General features: G+C 44.8%; 1 protein-coding gene across 2 annotated transcripts in view; it reads right to left on the reverse strand.

Annotated features, from left to right (window-relative positions):
• DNAJB6 (DnaJ heat shock protein family (Hsp40) member B6) overlaps positions 1-22,883 on the reverse strand; it is a 133,009-nt gene extending 110,126 nt beyond the window's left edge. Inside the window, exon 1 of one of the 2 annotated variants that reach the window (XM_077268602.1) lies at positions 22,706-22,883. The gene's annotated coding sequence lies outside the window, so the exon portion shown is untranslated. The remainder of the gene's footprint in view (positions 1-22,705) is intronic. The other variant, XM_077268603.1, reaches the window with a different exon arrangement.
• Between the last annotated feature and the right edge of the window lie 1,232 nt (positions 22,884-24,115).

Consider the following 24,115-nt stretch of genomic DNA (forward strand, 5'->3'; position numbering starts at 1 on the left):
AACCACCGTGATGACGACGACCCTGGAGACGATGACCCTGAAGACCACCCCGATGACGACGACCCCGGAGACGACGACCCTGAAGACCACCCCGATGACGACGACCACGGAGACGACGACCCTGGAGACGACGGCGACCTGGAAGACCGAGAAGCAGAAGAACAAGAGGCTGCAGAACAAAGAGCAGAAGAACATTAAGCATAACACTAAATATCAGAGCAAAAAATATTATCTAAATTATAAGCAGAAGAAGACTAAGCAGTGTATGGGGGTGAGTCCGTTCCTCCTCGTGGTGCCCCTGGATAAAGCCTGATGCTGCAGGCCAAACTGAACGTGGACAAATGTAACTGTTTTGTGACAGGCAGAACGGAAGGTGTAATCTTCAAACTTTTATAGATAACAACTATGGGAATGCCTGTCACAAATAAGAATATGATGAAGAAGTAGAATATGATGAAGATAATAGTAAAATAAAAATATGAACAATGTAACCAAAAAAATAATAGGTAGAAGATGAAGAAGAAGATGAATAAGGTGAAGAAGTTGATGTCAAAGAAGCTGATGATGAGGATAATGAAGAAGAAAGTGTGGGAGAAGTAAAAAAGAAGGTGAAGGGCGTGGAAGTAGTGAAACATCAATATCTGACAAAATAAAAAAAAAAATTAACATAGTCAAAATCTTTCTAACGCCGAACGTCATAAAAAAACCCCCAAAATCCTGCTATTCTATTACATTGGGCTAAACCTCTGTGCCTTTAATGTCTCCGCCACCTCCCCCAATACATCCTACATTATTCTTAGTTGTTTTCCTTCATGTAGAATGAACCTACAAGTTTATAAAGGGTTTATTTTAATTCCGATATTTCCGTCCCATTGACTTGCATTGGGATCGGGTATCGGTATCGGATTAGATCCGATATTTTGACGGTATTGGCCGATACTTTCCGATACCGATACTTTCCGATATCGGAAGGTATCGCTCAACACTAATAACCAATGTCAAAAGTGAGCATATATCAAATAATCACATGAAAAATATATAAATGTTAAAAAATGATTCTATTACCAAAATTTATTACAAAAAAGAAGAAAAGACAACAAATACTACAGTATTTTACAAAATGTATAATTAATGAGGAGACCAGATCCATATAATAAAAAAGATACTAGAAAAATATATAATTCATATACATATATGTGACCTTCCAGAGTGCAAAAACAAAAAACCAATAGATGGCGCTACAATAGGCCTTCTATCCCAATAAAGTGCATATGCATCAATAATAATAGTCTAACCCAGACAATAAAGTGCATAAATCTCTGGATAAATACTAGTACCAGTGTGAAGATGATCTGTGGCCCTCCAGGACTCCGAGGGTCGGACTCCGGGGTCGGAGTCCTGGAGGGCCACAGATCATCTTCACACTGGTACTAGTATTTTTCCAGAGATTTATGCACTTTATTGTCTGGGTTAGACTATTATTATTGATGCATATGCACTTTATTGGGATAGAAGGCCTATTGTAGCGCCATCTATTGGTTTTTTGTTTTTGCACTCTGGAAGGTCACATATATGTATATGAATTATATATTTTTCTAGTATCTTTTTTATTATATGGATCTGGTCTCCTCATTAATTATACATTTTGTAAAATACTGTAGTATTATTTGTTGTCTTTTCTTCTTTTTTGTAATAAATTTTGGTAATAAAATCATTTTTTAACATTTATATCAAATAATCACATGAAAAATATATATGTTCACTTTTGACATTGGTTATATGGTTATTTGTGGACATGAATTCGCTAGGGTGAATTATGTTGTGTTTTTGCGACTTATGAAGTTGACAGACTATAAATGTAGCAACGTAGCTTTAATTTTATAATGGCGGTAACGTTAATATAAGCAGTGTAACTGGTATGAAAACAAGACTTTATTATCATGATTAAGTCAACCCTGCAAGACAATGGAGCACCAAACCTATACACTCACTCCCCTGTATCATGGATGCAGATCATATAAACCTTCTCAGGACTAGACATACAGCAACTTTTATCCTCACGCATGTAATCATATATACGATCCTAGGTGTGGCGTCTCACTTTAAGTTTCCATGTAGAAGGCGTCTGCTCTTCCTGTCAGCCATCAGGAATTAGAGGAGTCTGTGTGATAAGTCAACTTATCCTCTGGGCATTACAGAGTATGTGATGCAAATCTGCAAATACCCCACGGTACAGTCAGCTCGTCTATCATTATTTAGCACACTCACATACACTTAACGCTTTTACAGGGTTATGTAAATCCAGCAGAATGACTGGTGCAATAATAAGCAGCCGTTAGTAATCAATACATTAGAAGAACTACAGAATTGGACAGACTTGGGTTAAAGGGAATCAATCAATAAGATCAATCCTCCTAATAATAATCTTTAGTTTTATATACATAAAACTAGCGGAAACGCTAACATATTCCGCAGCGCTTTACAGTCTGCACACATTTTCATCGCTGTCCCCGATGGGGCTCACAATCTAAATTCCCTATCAGGATGTCTTTGGAATGTGGGAGGAAACCGGAGAACCCGGAGGAAACCCACACAAACACGGAGAGAACATACAAACTCCTTGCAGATGTTGTCCTTGGTGGGATTTGAACCCAGGACTACAGCACTTATAAATTTATTAAGAAGGTGAATAAAATAACACATTGATATCTGCGATGTCTTACTGCACAGAAATCTACACTTTCTTAAAGGGAACTGTCATCCCCCTCAGGCGTTTGTAACTAAAAGCCACCTTGTGCAGCACTAATTCTGCATTCTGACAAGGTGGCTCTTTTAGGCTTTCACACTTGCGTTTACCTGATCTGCGCAGGCTGCGGACTTCCTCTGTGAAGCCCCGCCCTCAGCCTCTAGCTCCGCCTATCTTTAACATTAGGTACGCAGGTCATGCGGCTGTATGCGGATGCTACCGCATGCGTCGTTTTGACGATGCGGAAAAAAAAATGCAACAGGCTGTGTCCTACGCTGGTCGCCGCATCGTCAAAACGACGCATGCGGCAGCATCCGCATACAGCGGCACGACCTGCGTACCTAATGTTAAAGATAGGTACGGAGGTCGCATGCGTGCCGCATGCAGAAGTAAGCGGAGCTAGTGGCGGAGGTGCGGCCGAGGGTGGGGCTTCACGGAGGAAGTCCGCAGCCTGCCGCAGATCAGGTAAACGCAAGTGTGAAAGTAGCCTTAGTTATGCTCCCTGCACACGCTGAAATAAACGCTTATAAAATGTGCCCCCTCATACCGTGAAATCGTCCCAGGGGCGGGTCTTTCCCCCCTAATCAGTCGCAGCACAGCAGTCACTTCGGGCCTGTGTGCGCCGGGTGCCGCCTCCTCTTGCTTCATTATCGTCCCCGGCGCCTGCTCTGTAAGTTTTTTTTTTCCAGGCATGCGCAGTTGCGCTGCCCTTCGAACTTACAGAGCATGCGCCGGGGACGCTAATGAAGCAAGAGGAGGCGGCGTCCGGCGCGCACAGGCCTGGAATGACGGCTGTGCTGCGTCTGATTAGGGGGGAAAGGCCCGCCCCGGGACGGTTTCACGGTATGAGGGGGCACATTTTCTAAGCGTTTATTTCAGCGTGTGCAGGGAGCATAACTGAAAGAGCCACCTTGTCACAATGCAGCATAAGGGCTCTTTTCCATTTGCGAGAAACACGTCCGTGTCTCGCATGTGAAAACCAAACTGTGGCGCTAGCACTCCAGAGTGGAGCATGCGGCAGCATAGGAACACATGGACCTGCATGCTCCGCTCTGGAGTGCCGGCGCCAGAGTTTGGTTTTCACATGCGAGACACGTTTCTCGCAAATGGAAAAGAGCCCTTAGTGCTGAACAAGGTGGCTCTTTTAGTTACAAATGCCTGAGGGGGGTGACAGGTTCCCTTTAACATGTAGATAACCTGTTAATATCCATCGGCCGGACATAGATCTCCTGGGGAATCTACTGCCAGATTATTGTAAACGAAAGGGGGAGTTACCAGTGTGAGACATGTAGATCAGGAGAGCTGACTGTCAGTCATTACATGTCTCACGCTGATAACAGCCCATATCATTTAAAAGAAGCTCTGGAGGGAGATTGTAAGGGAGATCCATGTGCAGATGTCTCTGGAATAAGACAACGGAAAGCAAATATCAAGGAATCATTTTATTCAGCTTCCTATAACCTGCAATGTCCATATAGAAGAAAGGGAATCTGTCAGCAGGATCAACCCTCCTAAATTCCCAATGAGCAAAGACGCAGCATCTTGCAGTTCCAGCAAAGCTTAGGGGATTTATACAATCCTTGGCAAAAATTATGGAATCACTGGCCTTGGAGGATGTTCATTCAGTTGTTTAATTTTGTAGAAATAAAGCAGATCACAGACATGGCACAAAACTAAAGTCATTTCAAATGGCAACTTTCTGGCTTTAAGAAACATTAAAAATCAAGAACAAAAAATGTGGTAGTCAGTAATGGTTACTTTTTTTTTAACCAAGCATAGGGAAAAAATTATGGAGTCACAGTAATACATACTCCTGGCCAATGAGGGTGGCCTCGCTCCATACACTTGCATTGAGTGAGGCCCCGCCTCTTGCCTAGTGACCAGGCAGCCATTGGGCGTGGCCAACTAGAGGGCGCAGCCTCGCTCCATAGGAATGTATGGAGAACAAGGCCGCGCCCACTGCCTGGGAGTATGTATAACTCATACATACAAACCTTCAGTCCCAGGTCTGAAACCGGCGAATCCCTGCAGCACACAATGCATACAGTGGGAGGGTTTCATAAGTCTGCAGTCACTCCGTGACTGCAGACTATCGATTTGGACAGGACATCCCCTTTAGCCACATGCAAGAAACCCAATTTACACAATAGGTGCAGAAAAGTGAAAATGTGAAAAGCCCCAAGGAACATAAAACGTTAAAACTCAAGTACAGAGATAAAGTCACAAACAGAATAAGTAGAAATAAACGGAAGATTCTCCAGACACTTTACTAGATGCTTCAAGCTGTTTGACGGCCAATTACAATGCCTAAACATGGGTTTATAAAATCCCAACTCAAGAAATGCTGTTACGATAACATTTACAAGCCATTCACTTACACCAAGGATCTTGCAAAAGAGTTTAGAAGATTTAAAAAACACAGCAGAGAAAGACCAACCAATACAATGGAGAATGAAAAAAAAAAAAAAATTAAACTAATCAAACTTTCTGCAATCAAGCACTGGGGCAAAGTCATACAACTGCAGGCGCAATTTCTCTTTAGTATTATGCCCGCAATTCTTGGCTGGATCAAAGGGCAACTAAAGCGCCATAGGCAAAAACCATGTTAAGGGTCATGAGACCCATGGTGTGGGCAGCAATTGCAGCCATATAACCTGAACACAGTTCAGGACAGGAGGCAAAAATCTGATCTCCTAGTACACTGGGTGTATGGTAGTTTGGACAAGCAATAGATAAGAGTACAAGAGAGCAGCCATATCAAATAGAGAATAATAGGCCCTCGCATAAAGAATGGAGGTGTACATGCCTTATATTTGTCACAAACGATAACGAAAGGAAAAACACGGCTGTCTGAACCCTCTTGGATAATGACTGACATTCATAGAAAGCTATTTTAACAGTGCAAGAAAGTCCAAGCCAAGATAGAGTGTCACTAACCTGAGGACATGATAAACAGACTCAAACGTCATGCACTTCACATCTAATCAGCTCATTGGATTTCATGGTTACAGGCTAATAGAATCAACAGCAACAAGCAAGAAACAATCATCCTACCAATAAGCCCAGAAATCCAGAAGGCTACACAATTGCACACTGCATGACCTGCTATCACTCTCTCTCTCAGGCACAGGCTGTGATCCATGTATAGTAAATCATAAGTGTAAAAGAGATTATAAATCATGCCATGTACGAGATAGCCGACAGCCAAACATCTTCACTCGCTGCCCTATTAACAGGCCACTCTGCTCCCATGAGCAGGTCTGACATTTCCATGGTGGGAGAACATGTCCACTCAGGGTTGCCATAGTCAGGGACTTGAGGAGTTGTCAGCTTTTAGATGTTTGGTAATTGAATCTTTGCTCCATGTAGGTGGCAGGCGATTTGGAAATAATATCTTAAACGGATTAAGAATGCGAGTCATCACCTATCCTGTGAATAGGTGATAGCTTGCTGATCGCTGGTGCTCTGGACTAACCCCTTTCCAAAGCAATGATGGTCCTGCTAGTCTATAGGACTACTGGACACAGTCAAGGACAGAATTGGGCTCTCCGGCAGTCCTATAAACAGAACCAGCAATCTAATCAGACTACTCCAAAGCCCTATTTTCGAGATCAGAGAGACCCTCAGCAACTAAAAACGGTTGCAAATTTTCTTAAAAGCTACTAAAATTTTACCTACAAACTCATTTGGTAATGCAACATTACTATTATTGGAGTAGTTGCCCATAGCCACCAATAAGGTAGTTATTTTTATTTCATTAGTTGCTTTGGACAACTCTTCCATTATTATTTTGCACCAGAATTCATAAACCTCCCGCCTGTCTAAAGATTGCAGCTTCAGCAGAGGAGGCCTTCCCACAAGATAGCTGGAGATGTTGGTACAGTGATCGGACAGATTGTAACTATGTCAACTATTCCAGCAATGATATACATTAATCACTGCTCTAATAGCCTCACGTGTGCCGGAGATAAGACCAAAGCGTGCACACAACTATGTAGGACACTAATCACTGACCAGCAGCACACACCTCTGGTGTGGATCACTAAAAATAATACCAATGGAACACGATTTTAAAGCAAGCTATAAAGCGGTTCTTACCAGTGATAACGAGCTATCTGCTTGTCCCTTACTGCACACTGTGCCAACATGCATGCAGAGAATGCTGGGAAACAGCTGACTGCGGCCTCCGACCCCACGGGTGCTTGTGTTACCCACATACAACATACAGTATCGATTAAAAGAGTCATGTAGCACAGGATTACACCGTGGCCAAGAGGAAACTAATGTCCCTCTTCCATCAACAATGTCACAATAATCATTTCTTTGTATGAGAGTACTCCCTGATAAATCCAACACAAGAGAAAAATGGAGTAGACATAGAATCTCAAAAATCATTATAAAAATGCACAGTTTATTACATAGATACCAAAAAGCAATTCAATCATATAAATATGGTGTACAAAACACAGGAACAATCCAAGAAACAAACTAGTGGTACAGCAGAAAGTTCATGGGGACACAGACCCCTATAGTATTAGACCATGGTGCGAGCCCAGTATATATGCCAGTGTACACAACATAGGGGGCACAGCATGTTATCAAATGCATCATAGCATAATGTCAATTACAATACCGCCACCCGCAGGGTACACTGGTATAATTATAAACGCTTACCCATGGAAAATAGTCGGTCCCACGAACTCCCTGACGCCCCTTCGAAAGCTGGAAGAGACCCCTTCGAAAAAGCTGGACCGCGAAACGCGCGTCAGGGGCGTCAGGGAGTTCGTGGGACCGACTATTTTCCATGGGTAAGCATTTATAATTACACCAGTGTACCGTGCGGGTGGCGGTATTGTAATTGACATTATGCTATGATGCATTTGATAACATGCTGTGCCCCCTATGTTGTGTACACTGGCATATATACTGGGCTCGCACCATGGTCTAATACTATAGGGGTCTGTGTCCCCATGAACTTTCTGCTGTACCACTAGTTTGTTTCTTGGATTGTTCCTGTGTTTTGTACACCATATTTATATGATTGAATTGCTTTTTGGTATCTATGTAATAAACTGTGCATTTTTATAATGATTTTTGAGATTCTATGTCTACTCCATTTTTCTCTTGTGTTGGATACAACATACAGTAGTCTAGGAGCCAAAGCCAGATTAGGAATGTCGATTAGGCGCCACACGCAATTGTGACTATTCAGCCAATCAACAGGTGCAGTTCGGCGATTAGCTGAAGCTGCTGATATATCCATCTATTTGGACATCATTGTTATGGGGACTCTTCCAATGACAAATAACGGGAAATAAGGATTGGACTATGCATGTGTATGGATACGTCAGGTGAGGTGGTCAGCCAAATGACCATCACCTAAGGTCTATTCGTCCACACACATTAGATAGTTGGCCAATCTGAGCAAAAAATGTGGCCATGCTGTTGTACGGCTGGAAATGTAAGTCTAATATCATCTTAACATGCCTAGAACAATAGAGTTCAGCTGATACAAGTCTAATATGTATGGGAGAACCAGACAATCGATCTCAGAGAAATAAGGACTCAACATGTCACATTTGAGACCACCTATCCTTTTGTTCACCCAGATAAAAGCCACCACCATGAAGCACAGAGGATCATTCAGTCAACAAGCATCTAATGTGAAAGGCAGGCTTTAGGGAAGACATTCACCACTCTGAACACACAAACATTAATATGCAGGTTCATCACTTGGGTAACTTCCTGCAGACCGAAAACATGACATTTCTCTATCCATTGACTTAGAATACTGTTCAAAATAAAAAAAAAAAATTGTTATAAAAAGGTTACAACAAACCCTGCGGTCAGACAAGAATAAAGGTGCCATTTTTAATGAAAATCTATTTCAAAAATATTGTAGAAACAGAAAAAAAAAAATGTATTAGATCCTTAAGAGGGTTATTTCCAAAATAGTAAGTTGTCTCCCATTTATGGGTTAGGGGATAATTTACTGATCACTGGGAGTCCAACCTATGTGACCTAACCTGATCCCAAAATGCGGGCTCTAGACCCAGATTCTCATGAGCCTTGGCTTTCTCCAGCAGTACCATAGACAATGAATGGAGTGGAGCTCAAGTTTATGCACATCCACCCAATCTGCTGGAGTTTGCTTTCCACGTCCTCTACTAAGGTTGGTTTATTATGGGCACTTTTCCTTCATCATTCCCAATATGATTTATTGCACACTACCTATGGATCCATGTTCCATTATAACTTGAGTTGAGTTAGCAGTTTCTATTTTTGGTTGGGTTTCTTTACTATTACCACTATCTGGATATTTGTTTGCACTATGCATCTATTACTTTATATCCTGGGACCCTCCTGAATGATCTGAGATAATTTCTCAGTAGCTGCTATCATTTGCATGTGTGTGTGTGTGTGTGTGTGTGTGTGTGTGTGTGTGTGTGTGTGTGTGTGTGTGTGTGTGTGTGTGTGTGTGTGTGTGTGTATATACACACACACATACATACATATACACCCTTCTTCGGCTGTCTCTTATAGGGATCATATGTGCATGTGTACATGTTTATGGGCCAATTAAACTTTTTTAATTACCCCGTTTTTTTGGACGTGGCACTAAGGTGTCACTATACCCTTTTTGCTTTGTGTTTTCTATTTATTTACTTATCTTTATGATGATAATATTGTCTTGTTATAATCATCAATAAAATTTCTGTTTTAAATATTGCTCTAAGATCCATTTTTTTTGCTTTTTTTGCTTCTTTCTCCAGCAGTACCATAGACAATGAATGGAGTGGAGCTCAAGTTTATGCACATCCACCCAAATTCAAGGCACCCCATATAAAATGAAACTAAACTACCTATAGGAGCTGTTCTCATTACATGTTCTTGAATGTTGCGTACTATTCTACAAACTTAGATCTAATTGGGGAAACTCATCACCTGAGATCTTCAAAAATCCTTCTCTTACAAATCAGATACTTTTACTCCAAGGGAAAATATTTTTGTGATCATGTCTTTATACCGAGGCACATGGAGTACAAGGCTATGAAACATTGGGCACATCTATACACATGGCTGCTGTCTGCATGAGGCTTAAAGTGTAGCTTTGACCTAAATACAGGGACAAGTTCATTCATCCATTAGCAGAAAAAATATAAATCTATTATATTGTTCAGCTAACAAGCGTGATCAAATAAGTTTGACTCCAAAGGCTCTTTTATGACTTTGCGTTCATTAGACTAAAGACATTTAACAGAAGCCAAATGCAGGGACCAGCCTAGGACTAGTCAGTTAAATGGGTTGTCCACTCTAAAATTAATTCTGCGCGCTGCAAGGATTCGCCCTTCTCTGACTCAGGAACAGAGGTCAGGTATGTGATATGCATATTCCCGGGCACAACCCATCCAGTGGCCACAGCCTCATGCAATAAAAACCAGCTCTGGTTCAGGCAGGATTACTAAGTTGACAGGTTCCCTTTAAAAGAAGTCTAAATTTACATCAGTCATCCATAGGTTTCCAATGTAAAAAAAAAAAAAGTTAGAAGCATACACAAAAATGGAGGCAGCATTCATGAGGTGCAAGTAAAGAAAAAAAATGAAATGTGGAGGTCTGTAGATTACCTACTGTACATTCATTTTCTCTACTCCCCTCTTATCTCCTCTTCCCACAATCGTATACAAGATTTCTCTCGCGCATCGCCCCTACTCTGGAACCCTCTACCTCAACACATCAGACTCTCGCCTACCATCGAAACCTTCAAAAAGAACCTGAAGACCCACCTCTTCCGACAAGCCTACAACCTGCAGTAACCACCAATCAACCAAACCGCTGCATGACCAGCTCTATCCTCACCTACTGTATTCTCACCCATCCCTTGTAGATTGTGAGCCTTCGTGGGCAGGGTCCTCTCTCCTCCTGTACCAGTTATGACTTGTACTGTTTAAGATTATTGTACTTGTTTTTATTATGCATACCCCTCCTTCACATGTAAAGCGCCATGGAATAAATGGCGCTATAACAATAAATAATAATGTCACACACCTCTGACAGAGACCAATCTACCTGGAAACAAAAGCATTGGCCAGAATTGCAAGATCCTTATTTTCTCCAACACTGGTGAGACGACATTTTTATTGATAATTAGGGAAACACACAACTCTGATCACTTTCTTTACAGTATTTCCCAAACTTTAATGGACATGCCAAAACCCCAAAAAATGTTTCCCCTTTATTTGATAAGGGGAAAGTAGGGTGATTTGAATTATTTAAATTATTCGTTACATTATTTTTTAATCCCCTTAGACAACGTTCTGTGATTTTGCAATCTATTGTAAAACTCAATCTGATATTGAATCAATCTTCAGTGGAATACCAAAATGAAGGGACCCATAACCCCTGTGATCACAAAGCAGAGGTCAGTTGGGTCCCGATGCGAATGAGCATGTTTCATTGAAATGTTGCTGTCAGATAGACAGCAGCATCTAATATTGACAGCAGCATCTATTGATAGCAGCATCTAAATGGTCAACAAGAGCCTTGGCAAGACTTCAGCTTCCCCATGTGTGGAGCACTACCCAAGGTGTTATTCCTTCCTGCATTAGGAAGTGGATTAAGAAAAAGCTGCATAACTTTCTACCCTCAATGTACAGCAGTAACATTTTATTCTTTATACAGACGGTCATTAATAAAGTCAGTAATGATGTCCTAATAACATTTTAGGAGTAACAAATCTTTAAAACCTGATACATGTTGTTTAATGTTATGATAACACACACTACAAAAAAAAACAAAAAAAAAAACACAACATGATCCAACTACCATATTAATACAAAGAAAACCATAATATAATAAAACCTAGTGTGGTAGAAAAGACTTTCCACCAACACATACAAAACATATTACATAGGTGCATAAAACTTTGATGGAGGAATTACAAGAGGTGACAGCTTTGAAGTATCTGGTAGAGATGGGCGAGACGGTTTCTTAAGAGTGGCATCATCTATACATATAAGAGGCATCGTGATTACTCGCTAATCCCGCCCCCTGCACAGTACCTCCGCCCCCCACCACATTACCACACACAATCCCGCCCCCCCCCACATTACCACACACAATCCCGCCCTCCCATCACATTACCACACACAATCCCGCCCTCCCATCACATTACCACACACAATCCCGCCCTCCCATCACATTACCACACACAATCCCGCCCTCCCATCACCACACACAATCCCGCCCCCCCCACATTACCACACACAATCCCGCCCTCCCATCACATTACCACACACAATCCCGCCCTCCCATCACATTACCACACACAATCCCGCCCTCCCATCACATTACCACACACAATCCCGCCCCCCCCCACATTACCACACACAATCCCGCCCTCCCATCACATTACCACACACAATCCCGCCCTCCCATCACATTACCACACACAATCCCGCCCTCCCATCACATTACCACACACAATCCCGCCCCTCCACCACATTACCACACACAATCCCGCCCATCACATTACCACACACAATCCCGCCCCTCCACCACATTACCACACACAATCCCGCCCCTCCACCACATTACCACACACAATCCCGCCCCTCCACCACATTACCACACACAATCCCGCCCCTCCACCACATTACCACACACAATCCCGCCCCTCCACCACATTACCACACACAATCCCGCCCCTCCACCACATTACCACACACAATCCCGCCCCTCCACCACATTACCACACACAATCCCGCCCCTCCACCACATTACCACACACAATCCCGCCCCTCCACCACATTACCACACACAATCCCGCCCCTCCACCACATTACCACACACAATCCCGCCCCTCCACCACATTACCACACACAATCCCGCCCCTCCACCACATTACCACACACAATCCCGCCCCTCCACCACATTACCACACACAATCCCGCCCCTCCACCACATTACCACACACAATCCCGCCCCTCCACCACATTACCACACACAATCCCGCCCCTCCACCACATTACCACACACAATCCCGCCCCTCCACCACATTACCACACACAATCCCGCCCCTCCACCACATTACCACACACAATCCCGCCCCTCCACCACATTACCACACACAATCCCGCCCCTCCACCACATTACCACACACAATCCCGCCCCTCCACCACATTACCACACACAATCCCGCCCCTCCACCACATACAATCCCGCCCCTCCACCACATACAATCCCGCCCCTCCACCACATACAATCCCGCCCCTCCACATTACCACACACAATCCCGCCCCTCCACATTACCACACACAATCCCGCCCCTCCACCACATTACCACACACAATCCCGCCCCTCCACCACATTACCACACACAATCCCGCCCCTCCACATTACCACACACAATCCCGCCCCTCCACATTACCACACACAATCCCGCCCCCACCACATTACCACACACAATCCCGCCCCCACCAAATACAATCCAGCCCCCCCACCACATCACCACACATAATCCCGCCCCCCCACCACATCACCACACATAATCCCACCCCTCCACGACCACACATAATCCCGCCCCCACCACACTACTACACAATCCCGCCCCCACCACACTACTACACAATCCCGCCCCCCACCACATTACCACACATAATCCCGCCCCCCCACCACATTACCACAATTATTGTTATTAACTGCATTTTAAGTTAATTTACCACCTGCGTAAGTGCTATTGAATGTTCTCATTATTTACTTTAGTTTAATCACCAGCAGTGTTAATTACATAGCAATGAGCGTGCCGAGCGTTAACTGGCTGGAAACAGCTAGTTAACTATATAATTGGAATTAGTGCAATTTTCTCCTCAATCAGCTTCACTACTGTCAAAGACAACCTGTCACAAATTTATTTATTACCACCAAAAGCCACTAAAATACATATTAAGTTGTGTTCCCCTTCCCTTAATTATTTCATATATTCAACATGTTTTATCGTTTATATACCGGTATCTGTCATATTTATTTTGTCATTTATTTTACACATTGTGCCCCCACATAAGTTGATAAACATCTGAAGGGCTTTTATTTTGCAGATGTCCACTGTGACTTTGGCTGGCATATTAGTCCCAGTCACAGGGCGAATTCAGCATACGGCCTGCACTGCTGACTGGGCCTGCCTTCTCTGCATCAGGTAATCACATGATTCGGCTTCAGTGAAGGAAGTACTTTTAGCTTTCTATATTGTATACACAGCAATTGTTCAGTGTTGTGTATATAGTTAACAGAAAGGCAGAAATGGTAATAAATCATCTCGGCCTGCTCTACAGTGAGGCTGGCTGTGTGACAGCTAGCTCTCCGCTCCTGCATGATATGATTTCAGCAGCTGCTGACTTTATAATAATGTTCAAAAATGTCAGCCATATGCGGACTGTACCAACTGCTTAAAAGTTGACGGGTGTCTGGAAACAGTTATCCCCATCTCTGCTGTTCATGGCCGCTGCGCTGTTCCCGAAACTCCCAATAATTTCTATGGCAGTTGCACAAATTGGAGTACATCTGCACAAGGTTGTTATTGTAATCCCAACTGTAGCGATGGGGAATTAGATACAGTTATTACACCGTGGCCATGGAAGATCGAGATGGGAATAATCCTTTAAAGTGTGAACATATATTCCCCTTAAAGGGAATCTGTCACCCCAAAATTCGCCTATAAGCTGCGGCCACCGCCATCAGGGGCTTAACTACAGCATTCTGTAATGCTGTAGATAAGCCCCAATGTATCCTGAAAGAGAAGAAAAACAAGCTAGATTATACTCACCCAGGGGCGGTCCCGCTGCGGTCCGGTCCGATGGGCGTCGCGGTCCGGGGCCTCCCATCTTCATACGATGATGCCCTCTTTGCTTCCAGACGGGCTCCTGTGCGGGCATACTATATCTGTTATGTTTTACCTGTTGAGAGCAGAGCAAAGTACTGCAGTGCGCAGGCACTGGGCCTCTCTGACCTTTCCCAGCGCCTGCGCACTGCAGTAATTTGCTCTGCCCTCAACAGGTAAAACAGATAACAGACATAGTACGCCTGCGCAGGAGCCGCGGCAGGAAGCAAAGAAGAGGACATCATCATATAAAGATGGAAGGCGCCGGACCCAGACTGCGATGCCCATCAGACCAGACCACACCGGGACCACCCATGGGTGACTATAATCTAACTTGTTTTTCTTATCTTTCAGGTGACATCGGGGCTTAGATGGATTTCATCACCAGGTATCATTTTAATGAGTAAAGGCATTGTAGCATGATCGGATCAATAATAGCTACTATATTCATTTTACTTAGCAATATAAATTTATTGAGAAAAAAAAAATTCTTCCTCAAAATGGCTCAGGCTGCGCAGTAGCATAATTCGGGACATGATAGATGCTATTGTACAGGAGCCAACACCAGACCCATTTTGCTAGAGGGAAAAAAAACCCCCAAAACATTCTATTCATCAAGATGGCGCCACCTGTGCAAGAGCATTTACCAGATCGCCGATAGATGCCACTGCGCAGGCGTGACCAGCACCATCTTGGTGGAGACAATATTTATTCCCCTCTAGCAAAATAGCACCGGTGGTGGCGCCTGCTCAGTAACATCTATCGTGCTCCGAATTATGCTACTGCGCCATTTTGAGGAAAACTTTCTCAACAAATTTATATCTCTAAATAAAATGGATATATGGATATTAGAGATCCGATCATGCTACAATGCAGGCGCAACCGCCTGTATGATGAATGCAATTTTCCCCCAAAAAAACAATAAGATACAGTATGTAAAATAGGGGGCAGGTCCCTGCGGGATCAGTGACCTGTCATAAGCCATACGGATGAATATGTAAGCAGAGCACCACATTAAGGGTATGTGCACACGTTGCGGATTTGGCCCTGTGGATCCGCAGCAGTTTTCCATGCGTTGTACAGTACCAAGTAAACGTATGGAAAACAAAATCCGCAGTGCACATGCAGTGGAAAATTTAGTGCAGAAACACTGCCGTTTATTTTCTGCAGCATGTCAATTCTTTGTGCGGTTTCCGCAGCGTTTTACACCTATTCCATAATAGGAATCCGCAGGTGTAAAAACGCAGGCGAAATCCCCACAAAAACTGCACTAAATCCGAGGGGAATCTGCAGGTAAAACGCAGGGCGTTTTACCTGTGGATTCTGCAGAATCCGCAATGGAATCCACAACGTGTGCACATACCCTTAGGCTATGTGCACACAGTGCGCTTTTGTGGTGTTATTTCTACACAGAAATGGGCCAAAAACGCTATGGAATCCTTATGCAAGCTGTGTTGTGCACATGATCAGAAATTTTCCTTAAGTATTTGCAGTGCGTTTTTTTTTTTCCTGGAGCATGTCAATTCTTTTTGCGTTTCTGCAACGCTTTTCACCCATTGACTTCAACTGAGCCAGTCAAATCTGCAGCAAAAACGCGGGTATAAAGAACTTTCTCACGCAGCAGTGGTGCCATAAGGGAGATCACAGGAGCTGATCAGCTGGTGAACTAACGGCAGCTCAGTTGGCGTCGGTGGATTAGGCGTTCAGTGAGTATGGTTTAATTAAGATTCATTAAAGGAGTCTGACATTATTTCAAATAAAGGACTTTATTCTGGGTGTCTGTTTTTATACAATATCACTATGGGGTTACTAATGGATAGGTGTCTTATAGACTCCTCTCTATTAACCTGTGGGCTTGATGTCACCTAACAATACAAAGGTGACATCAACCCCACAAATATGAACCTCACTTGCCACCACTACAGGGCAAGTGGGAAGCGCAAGGCTAAACGCCAGATTTGGCGCATCTTATAGAAGCACCTTTTCTGAAGCAGCTGAGAGATGATTTTTTTTTTAGTCTGGGAGGGGCCAATTTCCATGACCCCTTCCTAGGCTATTAACCCTTTAATGACCTTTGGAATTTCCGTTTTTCAGTGTTCGTTTTTCACTCCCCTCCTTCCCAGAGCCATAACTTCTTTATTTTTCCATCAATATGGCCATGTGAGGGCTTATTTTTTGCGGGACAAGTTGTACTTTTGAACGACATCATTGGTTTTACCATGGCGTGTACTAGAAAATGGGAACAAAATTCCAAGTGCGGTGAAATTACAAAAAAAAGTGCAATCCCATGCGTGTTTTTTGCTAGGTTCACTAAATGCTAAAACTGAGCTGCCATTATGATTCTGTAGGTCAGCACGAATTCATAGACACCAAACATGTCTAGGTTATTTTTTTATCTAAGTGGTGAAAAAAATTTCAAAGCTTTGCAAAAAAAAAGCTACCCGTAGCGTCTCCATTTTTCATGATCTGGGGTCAGGTGAAGGCTTATTTTTTGCTGCCAAGCTGATGTTTTTAGTGATACCATTTTGGTGCAAATACGGTCTTTTGATCGCCCGTTATTACATTTTAAATCATTGTCGCAGCGACCAAAAAAACCCATAATTTTGGCGCTTTATTTTTTTTCTCGCTACGCCGTTTAGCGATCAGGTTAATCCTTTTTTATTGATAGATCGGCCGATTCTGAACGCGTCAATACCAAATATGTGTATATTTAATTTTATTGCTTTATTTTGAATGGGGCGAAAGGGGGGGTGATTTAAACTTTTATATTTTTATTTATTTCATATTGTTGTAAACTTTTTTTTTTTTTTTTTTCTTACTTTTGCCATGCTTCAATAGCCTCCATGGGAGGCTAGAAGCTGGCATAGCCTGATCGGCTCTGCTACATAGCAGCGATCATCAGATCGCTCCTATGTAGCTTAATTACAGGCTTGCTATGAGCGCCGACCACAGGGTGGCGCTCACAGCAAGCCGGCATCAGTAACCGATCATGTGACGGGGGTCGGCAATGAGCGCATTTCCGACCGCGCGTCCGGAAGCAGTAGTTAAATGCCGCTGTCAGCGTTTGACAGCGGCATTTAACTAGTTAATAGCAGCGGGCGGATCGCAATTCCACTCGCCGCTATTGCGCGCACATGTCAGCTGTTCAAAACAGCTGACATGTCGCGACTTTGATGTGGGCTCACCGCCGGAGCCCACATCAAAGCAGGGGATCAGACCTCGGACGTACTATCCCATCCGAGGTCAGAAAGGGGTTAATATCAGCCCACAGCTGTCTGCCTAGCCTTTGCTGGTTAGATTTTATAGGGGACTCATTTTTTTCTGGGGCCCCCCTGTAAATTAGCCAGTAAAGGCTAAGCAAACAGCTGTGAGCTTATATTAATAGCCTGGGAACCTTCATGGCTATTGGCTCCTTCCCAGATTATTAACATCAACCCTCAGCCTTCCCTCTGCTGGTTATTAAAATTCATAATACTGGCAGCAGTGGGATTTGAACCCACGACTCCGAAGAGACTGGAGCCTTAATACAGCGCCTTAGACCGCTCGACATTTGGTTATTAAAATTATGCGGGAGCCCAAGCAATTGTTTTTTCTTTAGAATTAACAGTTGCTGTCTGGTTAATGCCTATGTAGGTTTGTTTTGTTAACACTCCTACATAGGCGTGTGTGTGTGTGTGTGTGTGTGTGTGTGTGTTTACTTATTGGCTTCATAATGAGGGTGTCAGGCTGACACCTTTTCATTACTAAAGCCCCGTCTCACTAAGCGAGATCGCTGCTGTGTCACAAGTTTTGTGACGCAACAGCGACCTCAGTAGCGATCTCGCTATGTGTGACACGTAGCAGCGACCAGGCCCCTGCTGTGAGATCGCTGGTCGTGTCGGAATGGCCTGGACCTTTTTTTGATCGTTGAGGTCCCGCTGGGTAGCACACATCGCTGTGTTTGACACCTTACCAACGACCTCGTTGACGACTCAGACACTGAATCGTCATAATAGCTCCCATGTGACATCGTTGTACAGGTCGCTGGTGTGATGTCAAACAGTGAGATCGCAGCTGCGATCGTTGGAAGATCTGTTTGACATCTCACCAGCGACCACATAGCGACGCAGCAACGATCCCTGACAGGTCGTATCGTTGTCGGGATCGCTTTAGCGTCGCTAAGTGAGACGGGGCCTTTAGCATAAAGCTAGGTGTCTGACAGATGCCTACAACCAAGCCCTAAAGGCTGAGTCACACAATGATCAGGACCTTTTTTTGGTCGCTGATCACCCGCTGTCATCGCTGGATCGGCGTGTGTGACGCCGATCCAGCGATGTGTTCACTTGTAACCAGGGTAAATATCGGGTTACTAAGTGCAGGGCCGCGCTTAGTAACCCGATATTTACCCTGGTTACCATTGTAAAAGTAAAAAAAAAAAAAAAACACTACATACTCACATTCTGATGTCTGTCACTTCCCCCTGCGTCCACAGGGTTGACTGTCAGCGCCGGCCGTAAAGCAGAGCACAGCGGGGACGTCACTGCTGTGCTCTGCTTTACGGCCGGCGCTGACACATTCAGTGCAGGGAAGTTCTGGGCAGCAGCGCGTGCATAGCAGCGCTCCTGTCGAAAGCAGTTTTAAACCTGTGGACGCCGGGGGATATGACAGACATCAGAATGTGAATATGTACTGTTTTTTTTTTTTAACTTTTACAATGGTAACCAGGGTAAATATCGGGTTACTAAGCGCGGCCCTGCACTTAGTAACCCGATGTTTACCCTGGTTACCCGGGTGCTGCAGGGGGACTTCGGCATCGTTGAAGACCATTTCAACGATGCCGAAGTCGTTCCCCTGATCGTTGGTCGCTGGAGAGAGCCGTCTGTGTGACAGCTCCCTAGCGACCACACAACATGACCGTGACGTCGCGGTCACATGACCGTGACGTCACGAAGGTCCTTCTCGCACAGCATCTTTGGAACCGGACCGCCGCGTGCAGCGCCGAGGAGATCGGAACGTCAGAGGGTGAGTATATAACCATGTTTTATTATTTTTAACATTACTATTGATGCTGCATATTGCTGCATATGCAGCATCAATAGTATAGGAGTAAACCCGCAGCGGAAACCACAAAACAAACCGCGATAAATCTGCAGGGATAACCGCAGCGGTTTTGCCCTGCAGATTTATCAAATCCGCTGCGGGAGAACCCGCAGAGGACGCCGCAAAGTGTGCACATAGCCTAAAGGATTATTCTCTTCAATCCTCAGGTGCACACCGTGCATTGCCTCCTGGCTTCCAGTTAGCTGGGTGGCAGTGGGCTAATGAAGATTGACGGGTTGGAGCATTACTATCGATGCCCCAATCTTTGTTCTTTCGGATGCTATTGGCAAATCAGATTTGTCTCTGCAGCACAGAGGAATGCAGGAGTACTGAAGCTTAAACCACGCACCCCTTGCCTAAGACACTGGCCACCTCTGACACACTGTAGTGGTGACTGGTGACCAGCTGTAGAATTAAAAATCCTTCTGTGGGTGGAGTTTTTAAATGTTTTCAGCAGTTTAAGAGATGAATCCCAGCTACCACATAAGTACTTTTTCAGTACCTTCAATTGAGACACAAATGGCATAAACTTAAGTCCCTTACATAATCATTTATTGTTTTCTATGATTGGGAACAAGGATCGTGTCGCTGGTGCAATTTCTAGATTTTATCAACTACTCCTTGCCCAGGTTATAGATAAGCATCCGATGAAGCTTAAAGAGAAATGGAAGCACGCTGTTGGGGTAATTGGGAATGAGCAGTGGGATGACATATCCTTGATTCCCCAGCTGTCCACTAGTGAGGCACAAAGGCTGTCACAGATGTACCTGCTGCATCTGGTATACAGGACTCCCAACTCCTGCATAAAATTGGGGTAAGAGGATGACTTGTGTGAGATGCGGTTTGGGCCCTGTCGATTTGCTACATATGTTTTGGTCAAGTGGTTCCATCTGGAATTTCTGGACACAAGTCATAGACCACATAAACATGATGTTTAGGGTTGTGATTCCTACGCATCCTCTGGTTTGTGTCTTGGGTTTTGTGAACGGGTTTGCTGAAGATGCAAATGACACTAAGGCCTCTTTCACACTTCAGTCTTTTTGTTTCAGTCAAAATCCATCGTTTTGTGAAAAAACGGATCCAGCGAATTTGCCCGCTGGATCCGTTTTTTTCTCAGACTTGTATTAGCGAGGGATTACGTCGGATGGCCTCACATTTCGTCCGTCGTGCGCTGGGTCCGTCAGAATTTGTTTATCCGTCGTCTGGAGAAGACGGACAAAGTAACGTTTTGTCTGCGTCAAAAAGTCAGAGAGCGACGGTTCCAGCGGCGTCCGTCGTTGGCTAGAAAGGAGGCCTAAGGACGAAGGATCCGTCGCTGTCCGTCAAATGACGGAATCCAGTGACGGATTCCGGTTTGTTTGTTTTTTTCGTTTTTTTTACACTGAGCATGCTCCAAATCTGTATTTAGTAGCCAATTGGCCAGACAGCCCCAAATCTATATAAACTTGCCATGTGGCTTCATTCCTCAATGTGCCAGCAAGAAGAATACAAGCAAGAAGCCTGCCAGCAACCTGCCTGATGGATAGATGCATAGATGGTCACAATATTTGCTAGAACTCCTTCCATTTCTGCCACTTGCAATACAACCTCTCAAAGATGGGGTGTTAAAACACAAACGCTGCAGATCCGCAATTGATTTACAGTACAATGTAAATCAATGAGAAAAAAAAAAAGCTGTGCACACGTTGCGGAAAATCTGGTGCGGAAACGCTGCGAAAAGAAGTAGCATGTCACTTTTTTGCGGATCTGCAGCGTTTTTGTACCCCTTCCATTATAGAAATCCGCAGGAGTAAAAAACGCAGTAAATCCGCAGCAAAAACGCACAAAAAACACTGCGGATCCACACAAAACGCAACAAATCTGCAGCTGCGTTTTCTGCCAGGAGAGGCAGAATCCGCACCAGAAATTCCTAAGGCTAATCCGCAACGTGTGCACATAGCCGACAGCTGCAGTATAATCACTGTGAGCATCGCCCCCTTAGTAAAATAATAAGGGCCCAATTCATCAAAGCGTTCAAGCCAGAATTCTGGCGTAAAAGCTTCGAGGGGGAAAAGAAAAACAAAAATGTTACACAGCTTTTACAGGTCAAGACATGGCAGTTTCACACCAGTTTCCCCCAGGTTCGGACAGAATGGGAATGGCTGGGGTAGAACGGGGGTGCGCTAGCTCCCCCAATTCAGGATGTGCTGTGGGGGGGGGGGGGGGGCGCTATACGCTAGAAACCGCACTCTAGTCTGCCAGATGCTACAGAGTCATGACAGCGGAAAAAAACGCACAAATTCCTCATCGTGGGAACATAGCCCAAGAATCACACGCCACATGAGAGGTCACATGTCACCATACAGCAGTAGAAAGTGTGGGTAAGAGGTCACTGCGGAAAATTCCCCAAAAGAGAGAGAAGACAAGTCGCTGCCCCACTTCCCAAAGTCATTTAAATGGGAAACTGAGAGCCGCAGACCCCAATTGTGAGTGTGCGGCAGCCCCCCTCCCCCACAGGGCATTGTCAGGCCAGAGCCGTCACATGGGATTACACCTTAAAGGGGTTGTCATTATAGCATGACTGCAGCCTTGTCACTGTACACAGGACAACCCCTTTATTGCCGGAGGCCGAGTACAAAGAATGGTGGCCATGAAGGAGGAGTATGGGGGGTAATATGGGCGAACTGCAAACAAATATGCACTAAAGACCCCACACAATTCGGTGCAGACCCCGCATGACGACAGGACAGGGGTCCTCAGCAGTCACGGTGTACAGGACGAAGGATGAGGAACAAGCCGCCGCCCCCAGGATGGCAACTACCCGCACGCTGGGACTTGTAGTACCACAGCGTCTAAAAACAGGCCAGACACAGGCTGTGTAATCCCCACAGCAGCCGTGACATGCGCAGACACAGGGCAGGACGCGGCGCTCTACGTGCACACTGGCGGCATTGTCACCCCCATCCTCCCTCTGCCGCCCGCCATGTCTCCGGTCCTCACCTCCCCCACATCCCCGGACCACGTCTCACCTCCGCCTCGTCTCGCCGGTGTCCGCCGCCGTCTCAGACGCAGTTATCAGCTCCGTGCCGGAAGTGTGCGTTACTAACGCGAGTTTTGCCAGAACGTCACTTCCGGTCTCACTGTTGCCCCCGGTGACGGGAGTAGAATTTTCTCGAATGCTTCTGACCTTCTGGTCCTGGGGCGGCGGGGTCGTGATGTCCTGACCTAACCGGATGCTTACATATGTTCTCCTGCGTATAGGGGGCTCTAGTGCGCGATAATCTGGGAATATGGCGACTGTCGGGATATGACCTTGATAAACCTGGTCTGTCATCTGCTATTAGTTACAGAGACAACCAATCAGAGCAAGGCTTTCATGTGTCACTCTGCTCTGGAAATGTAAACCGCAGTCTGATTGGTTGCTTCAGGCACTGCAGTTCTGGCTATGGGGTGATGGCCTCTGTCTCTGCAGGGACCACACAGACATGAAAGGGCCCCTGTACAAGGACACTGGGGGTTACAAACTAATAGCTCTGTCTGTGACAGGAATACTTGCTGGTTAGGAGGTGGAAATGGGTTCCCTGTCCTCTCAGGCTCCTGTGCGGCTGCACCAATGATATGTACTCCCCTCTGACTATACATACCATAGAGGGGGTCCCAATTCAGGACCCCCATCACCCTGCCAGAAGGGCATAAGCCATATTGCACTCCACCCATACGGTCACTAAATGGACACCGTGTCCCCGTGTGCCGCCACTAAGGCTCCAGTCACATGTGCTTCACAGGCTCCATCACAGATTTCCTCACATTTGACAAAATACGGTGCTATTCTTTACCACAAAATGGTGGGTGCCTCGACAGGACCCCATTATAAAAGCCTCCATACTCATTATAACTGGGCTCAGCCAACTAATATGTTATGGGGACCCTCTGACATAAGGTCGGGGGACATATGGATCCAGCATGGCCGATTCACACTGTTGATCCTTTTATTGGTGGCGAGATAAGCTGGCTCAGTCAGCGGCTTCGTCACCGAGAACACACAGGGCTTCCATGTTTAACAGAGGGGGCCTTAGTAACCCAAAGCAGGCAGACTGCATGCGCCAGAACTTTGGCTCCATTCACTTACATGCCTTGCTCCACATTTATTAGTTTTTAAAAAAGTGTTTTTCGACATCGTCAGCATGGACCCAGAGCCTGTTTGGAAGAAACACCAAAATGGCACCACAATTTAGCATAGTTTTGTGGAACAAAGGGGCATTTACTCTGCAAGATCATTGTGAAGGAGCGTTGTTGTTTTGTTTGTTTTTTTAATTTAACTTTTATTAAGTTTTGTGAAGGAAAACGAATACAAGTCATAACAGAAGCCTTAATTGTAAGCATCAGTAGTGTGTCTTATATAATGAAAAGAGAAAAGTATATACTGCAGTGTAAATGCA

The sequence above is a fragment of the Ranitomeya variabilis genome, chromosome 6, assembly GCF_051348905.1.
Source record: "Ranitomeya variabilis isolate aRanVar5 chromosome 6, aRanVar5.hap1, whole genome shotgun sequence".
Lineage (NCBI taxonomy): Eukaryota > Metazoa > Chordata > Amphibia > Anura > Dendrobatidae > Ranitomeya > Ranitomeya variabilis.